This window comes from Castor canadensis, chromosome 16 (genome assembly GCF_047511655.1).
Source record: "Castor canadensis chromosome 16, mCasCan1.hap1v2, whole genome shotgun sequence".
Taxonomy (NCBI): Eukaryota; Metazoa; Chordata; class Mammalia; order Rodentia; family Castoridae; genus Castor; species Castor canadensis.
In genome coordinates this window covers 68,278,098-68,285,164 of record NC_133401.1, presented here as the reverse complement: position 1 = coordinate 68,285,164, position 7,067 = coordinate 68,278,098, and the positions used below count along the sequence as shown (strand labels likewise).

At 38.6% G+C, this 7,067-nt stretch overlaps 2 pseudogenes; both read right to left on the bottom strand.

The window, feature by feature from the left end:
- Positions 1 to 1,164: 1,164 nt before the first annotated feature.
- Positions 1,165 to 2,046, bottom strand: LOC109703444 (olfactory receptor 1J2-like; annotated as a pseudogene).
- Positions 2,047 to 4,839: 2,793 nt separating this feature from the next.
- LOC109703433 (KATNB1-like protein 1 pseudogene) lies at positions 4,840 to 5,703 on the bottom strand (annotated as a pseudogene).
- Between the last annotated feature and the right edge of the window lie 1,364 nt (positions 5,704 to 7,067).

Sequence of the window (7,067 nt, the reverse complement as noted above, 5' to 3'; positions counted from 1 at the left end):
GAATCTGTCTTTAGAGTACAGATGTACAGGGAGAGGGCAGAAGCTGTAGCTGGGATACAGAACTGATGAGGCAGGACCAAGTCAGGAAGCAGTTGATGTTGAGGACAATGAGGATCAATTACACAGGAAAGCAGAGATGACCATGCAGTGTCTTGCAAGAAGGGAAGTGCATTGAGAGCTACAGATAGGGGATGACTGAAGGTTCAGGTGTCCACTGTCTAGCTATCAGAACAGAGAGGGTGGGAACTGACGTTCTGGAAACATAGTCTTCAAGTATAGAACAGCAGAAGAGGCTTGGACTGCCAGGCACTTGGCCCCATAGAGCGGAACAGAGCTTACTATGACCTGGAAACAGAAGTCCTGGGTTCCAATTGCAATCTCACCACTATTTCATGACCTTATGTCCCTAAAGTGGTATAGAAACTCTAGACAATTTAGTTTTAGAAGAATCTCTCCTTCCTGTAGCCCATGTAAACATAAGGGATACCAAGAGTTCCATGTGGAGAACAGCTAAGATCCAAGATTCCTGGTCCTAATCCTGTCCCATACCCAGGCTGAATCACAAAACACCAAAAATTTAAGTGGGCACAGTGTATAGGTGACGTCATTGTTCTCACCTGTGAACTGTAGGGGAAAGACTTAAGCCTGGAACAGAGGAAGAACAAATAGCATTGAACAATAACCCTCAGAGTGGATAGTTAGGGACCTTTCTGAAATCAACAGTACTGGTGTATGTCCCATGCAAAGAGAACCATCCTGGGTGTCTGTCACCAGGAACTGTAGCAGCTCCTCCTCTGAGGCCATTGAGGCATGTGAATCTGAGGAAAATCTGCTTTAAAGTCCTCTGAAATTCCAGATCATTGTGGTCTCCATTTTCTTGGGGAGTTGATAAACAAGATATATATAGCTATCTATGATCCTCAGTTTTTCTTTGCAAAATGAGTAGCTCAGAATCAGCCCATTTTAGAATTAAAAATTATGGGATTTATGACTGAGCAGCTGTCAGCCTCAAATTTAAAAACATGATCATGATAACCTAACACCAATTACAAGAATAATCAGTCATTAGTGAGATTTGCACCTATGTGGGCCTCAGTTTCTCTCTTTACAAGGATAATGAAATGTAGAATGTGCTGGAGCCCTCTCAGCTGTAAACTTTCTATTCTAAGATCTGAGAATTACTTTCCTTAGGGCTCCTTTCATGTCACCATTCCTCAGGCTGTAAATGAAGGGACTGACCAGGGGTGAAGATGATAGAGGTCACTGTGTCCTGTACTGAGTAGGAAGATGAAGGGTGCATGTAGACACCCAAGATTGCCCCATAGAAGAAGGAGACCACAGTGAAGTGAGACCCACATGTGGACAGGGCTTTTCATATCCCACGGACAGATGGCAACTTCAGTACCTTAGAAAAGATATAGACATAGGAAATGATAATTCATGTGAATGGTGTCATAAATACCAGTCCACCTCACAGTGAAGACCATCAGGTCATTGATAAAGATTTCTGAACAAGAGAGCTTTAGAATAAGGTAGGGGTCACAGAATAAGTGGTGCACAGCAGTGTGGGATCAAAAAGTAAGTCGAACCATGAGAAGAGTGTGCAAGAGAGCATTCAGGGTTGTAATGACCCATGAAATGGCCATAAGAAGGACACAGAATCTGGGCCTCATGATCATGGTGTGGAGTGGACAACAGATGGCTATGTAGCGATCATAGGCCATGACATTCAGGAGGAATCCATCCATGCTGCCAAAAGTGATGAAGAATTAGATCTGGATCATACAGTCCATGTAAGAGATGGAATCGCTACCCACTACTATATGCTGAAAAGCAGATGTCAGCACTGAAGAGGTAAGCCAGGAAGAAGTACATGGGTATGTGGAGATGAGGGTCACAGCCGATGGCCAAGTTGATGAGAAAGTTTCCTGTTACAGTGACCAGATACATCCCCAAAAACAGCCCAAAGAGAACCTCTTCCTGCTCTGCCTTTCCAGAGTCCCAGGAGGGGAACTCTGTGATTCTAGTTTGACTGTCTCCATCCATGTCTGTTGAGAAAAAAGTATCAAGTAAAGCAAGAGAGTTCACTGACTGGTAGATGTGAATATTATGGTCTTCAGGACAGACAGTTCCATAGCAGAAGCAGAGGGAAAGGGGTGTGATAGGGATGTCAGGGCATGTGTTCCAGTGGGTTCTAACTGCTACAAAGGCCATGCGTTGAGAACAAGTTGGTATTTTCCCACATTCTTCTCCTAGAGCATTTGTATTAGAGCTTGGCGGCTAGGAAGGTCAGTTGGTGGATAAAATATCACTATTCCACAGTTTAAACCCCAGTTTAAACATCTGTTTATGTGCACGAGAATCAGTCTGTCGTTGAAGGGAATTGTGCCTCACCTGTTCTCCCAGTCCCACTTACCTGTCTGCTGCTGTTGGGCACTGCCACAGAGTCCCTATGTCTGCTGGCTCCATCTGGACCTGGGTGATGGGAAAGTCACAGCTGGGCTGAGACGTGAGGGCCTTTTCTCCTGGAGGAGAAATTAAGGGTGGGACACATGGCTGTCTCTGGTCAAGCACGGATGACTGGGAACTAACAATAGACCCCATCCCTGGAGATGGGGGCAGCCATGAGGACTGCTGCCTAGTTGCGGCCCCTAGGGTTAGTCCCCAAAGATCATCTTTAGGGACTTATTCTAATTGCTTATTGTTTGTGTCCCTTCTTAATAGAGAAAATACCAATGTGAAGATATTACTTTGGATGTAAATACTTGTTCCAAAATCTTGTAGCCTTTTATTAATATAAGCTTTTAAAATGACAAAATTTCCTCAAAAATTCTGCATATTTTTGTATAATTTATTTTCATTATCATTTAATTAAAAATATTTAGCCATTAATTATACTTTTTAATTTGCCTCATTGATTTTTTATTGTATTTTATTTAAATTCAAATATTTAGGAAAATTTTCTAGTTATGTTATTGTTTTCTAACTGGCTTTTAAGTAGCATATATTAATTTCATAAAGTAATGGGTTTCATTGGGTCATTTTCCTGCATACATATAAAATACTTTTATTATATTTTACTACCACCTCCTATCCCCTCTCCTACACCTTATTCCCTTCCACATCCCTATTAATTTCCTAAGGTTTGCCCTAAATTCCACATGTGAGATTAAACGTTCCATGATTTGTGTTTCTGAGCCTGACTTTCTTGGTTAAATGATGAAATATCATTGTCTTGCAAATAATATCATTTCATTCCTCTTATGGCCAAATAAAACTCCATTGTGTGGATATACCTCATTTTGAAACCACTCACCCACTGACAGCCACATAGCTGGTTCTGTCACTTGGCTGTTGTGTACAGCTCTAGATTAATATGGCTGTGCTGATGTCTCTGTTGAAAGCTCACTTTGATTCTTGTGGTATCTTCTCCCAAAGACTGGTGTGGCTACATCATAGGGAAAATCTATTGGAAATTTTTTGGGAAACCTCCACACTGATTTTCTTAACACCTGGAGTAATTTCAGTTCCCACAAATACTGTATAAATTCCCCCAATAATCTCACCAGCAGGTATTGCTTTTGTTTCTTCATGGCAGCTTCTGTGTGGGCAAGATGGAATTCAAAGTAGTTTTCATTTGCATTTCTCTGGTGGCTAAAGTTAGTGAACATTTTTCATATACTTTTTGGCATCAGATTGGCATTCTTAAGTTGGGAAGTGTGTGTTCAGGTCATTGCCCATTTATTGATTAAATTATTTGCTCTTTTGGTGTTTTTCTGTTTTATATGTTCTAGATATTGATCTCCTATTGGATGAATAACTGGGAAAGTTTTTTCTTCCATCCTGTAGGCTATCTCTTCACTCCACTCATTGTTTCCTGTGCTGGGCAGAGCCTTTTAAATTGATGCACTCACATTGGTCAAACTTTTTAGAAATATTTAGTAAATTTATTCAAATGAAGGCAGTTTAAATGATACAGAAATAGAAAACATTAGAAATCTATATACAATAAAAAGTGAATATAAATTAGCCAACTCTGCATTCATTTCCAGTTAAACATTCATACAAATACATATTCATCTTTGTCTTTAAATAAGTATAGCACATACAGATATGATATGAAGATTCTGGCAAAAATAACAGAAATACTAAAATACACTCTCAAGTTTAAAAAATGTAGAATATGTTTCAACAACAGTCTACATAAATGTAAGCCACTGACTGAATTCCATGATTTTATCATGCCAAAAGCATGTTTGGTTTTAATTTTTTAAAGCAGATATTGGTATCATAACATATTAGCTTATTGATAATTAAGGCATTTGGTCTACCCAGTACAAATGTGGACAAAAAATTTTAATATTGAGTACTTACTGTGGTGTTTTAAATTTTCAGAGTCTTTTCAACAAAGGAAAATAGATCTACACATTTAAGTGTTTTTTAGAAAACTTAATAAGAACTAATGATTGTTTTTTGTTGTTCCCAGTAATGTCCTGTCTTACTTTTTCACATAGCCTAAATTATATTCTTTTCCAAGACTTCATTAAGACCAGTATTTCTGAAACAATGTTACCAAATAACCATATAAATCCTGAAGAGCACAGAGGCAAACAATCCTCAAACTGCATTTTCATCTCATTGATGTTGAAGCTGCCCTTTTTAGATATTTTTTCACTTTAATGTGAAGTAGATTGTTAGGCTTTCATTATGGGGCTTTTGAAAAGAAAAATGGTTTTGATTTTTTCAGAGTTCACAGTTCTCAGAAGAGGCCTATTTTTGGATATCTTACAGTCCAGTGATGTTTGGAATGACTAAATGCTCATTAGTAAATGAAATCTCTCAATTCATCTGTAATAAATAAGCACCATGTCCTCAGCTATATTACCAGTATATCCTGGAACCAAAGTAAGATTGTTTCCCTGTTCCCACACTCCACTTAATTGCTGTTTTGAAATCTTAATATTGCCATCATTTATAACTTCTGTTTTGGTGATAGTGTGGCCATCAGTTTATTACTGCTTAAAGCCAGTTTAGACCAACTCTTCCATATTATTCAAACTTGCTTTTAAGTAATGACTTTCTACAGGCAACAAGTATACACAGCAGACAAGTGAGATATATTGCTTTTCTTCCCGTAAGCTGTCCGTGAGCACAGGAAGACAATCTATTACACCTCCCAAGATCTTCCATCCTTGCCAAATAAGCTACGAGTTCACTTTTACTCCTCTTTCTCCAGAAAGTTAAAGCTACATCCAATCTCAAGTTCCTGCTGAACAAAACTTGGGCCATTGTTTCATGGTCCTAAGAAGCCTCAGGAAAAAACCCAGTGTTCTGATCACAGGCTTTCTGTATGTGATGAACCAGCCTCACTGGAGCTAACCAGGAACGTCCAGACAGGAGGCCTGCGTGAGCCAGTTCATTTTCTTTATTCGCCATGTTAGAACCTCCATTTCTGGGGAGCTGCTTTTTTCTTTATCAAGCATTTGGAAAGGGATAATGAAGTTTCTTTATGTGATAGATCCCCTTAGAGCTTTTTACAACTTATCCAACTGTTTTACGTAAGCTGCCAACTCTTGGTGATTTCTTAATCTTCATGTTCTCATTAGTGAAATTACCAGTACTTTTTCTAGGAAGATCAGTGCAATGATCCTCAATATTACTTTAAAAGTTCCATTTTTTAGTATCATGGGTTTCAGATGCCATAATCTTTTATTTTTTTAATTGTATTTTTTTGTATTTACATTTACTTATGTGTGTATACAGTATTTGTGTCACCTCCCTTCTTTTCCCCCATCCAGGCAGAACTTATTCCACCCTCTTGTTCTGTAATTTTGTTGAAGAATGAAAATGAAACATAGTAAGAGAAACATGGTGTTTTTGCTAATTTGAGATGAAGATAGCTATCCAAGGAGATTCTTTGTGTTGGTCTCATGTATATGTGTATTGCAACCCAAATTGGTCCATCTCTACCAGACCTCTTCACTACTTCCTACTCCCCTTCCCATGGTGGCCTCTGCCAGTTTAAGATTGCTATAGTCACTCCTCTACAGTGGGCACATCAACCACATTCAAGTTTTAGGTTTCCTTCCCTTTCCCTATCCCTCCCATGTGCATTCTTCCTTTAGTGTGTGACCTGTGTCCAATAATATTACTGCATTTGTTTTAGGTCTATAATCCACATATGAAGGAGAACATACAATTTTTGATCTTCTGAGCCTGACTAACTTCACTTAAGATGATGTTCTCCAGTTTCATCCATTTACATGTGAATGACAAAATTTCATTCATCTTTGCAGTTGAGTAAAATTCCACTGTGTATAAATATCACACTTTCATAATCCATTCATTGGTAATGGGGCATCTTGGCTGTATCCAAAGCTTGGCTATTGTGAATAGTGCTGCAGTAAACATGGGTGTGCAGGTGCCTTTGTAGTAACCTGAGTCACATTCCTTTGGGTATATCCCTAATAGTGGTATTGCTGGATCATATGGCAGATTTATTTTTAGTTTTTTATGAAGCCTCCATTTTGTTTTCCATAATGGTTGTACTAGCTTACATTCCCACCAGCAGTGTGTAAGGGTTCCTTTCCCCCTGCCTGCCTGCATCCTCTCTAACATTTGTTGTTGGTGGTGTTCTTGATGGTAGCAATTCTAGCAGGAGTAAGATGGAATCTTAGTGTGGTTTTGATTTGCATTTCCTTTATGGTCAGGGATGGTGAGCACTTTTTATGTGTTTTTTAGCCATTTGCACTTCTTCCTTTGAAAAGGCTCTATTCAGTTCAGTTCCCCACTTCTTTATTGATTCATTGATTTTTGGCAAATTTAGTGGGGTTTTTTTTCCACATTAAAAAGTTTTATTAGAAAATTTAAAATGACAGTATGTTAACTTGAACAGCTAGGTTATGTAAGGTCTGAAAATTCTCTTTTTGATATTATCCAATCTTCAAAACATGATTGCATTTATATGCACCTTGCACCATTCTGTGGGTGGTCTCTTCAATTTAGAGACCATTTCTTTTGGTGTGCAGATACATTTTAATTTTATGTAGTCCCACTTGTCAATCTTT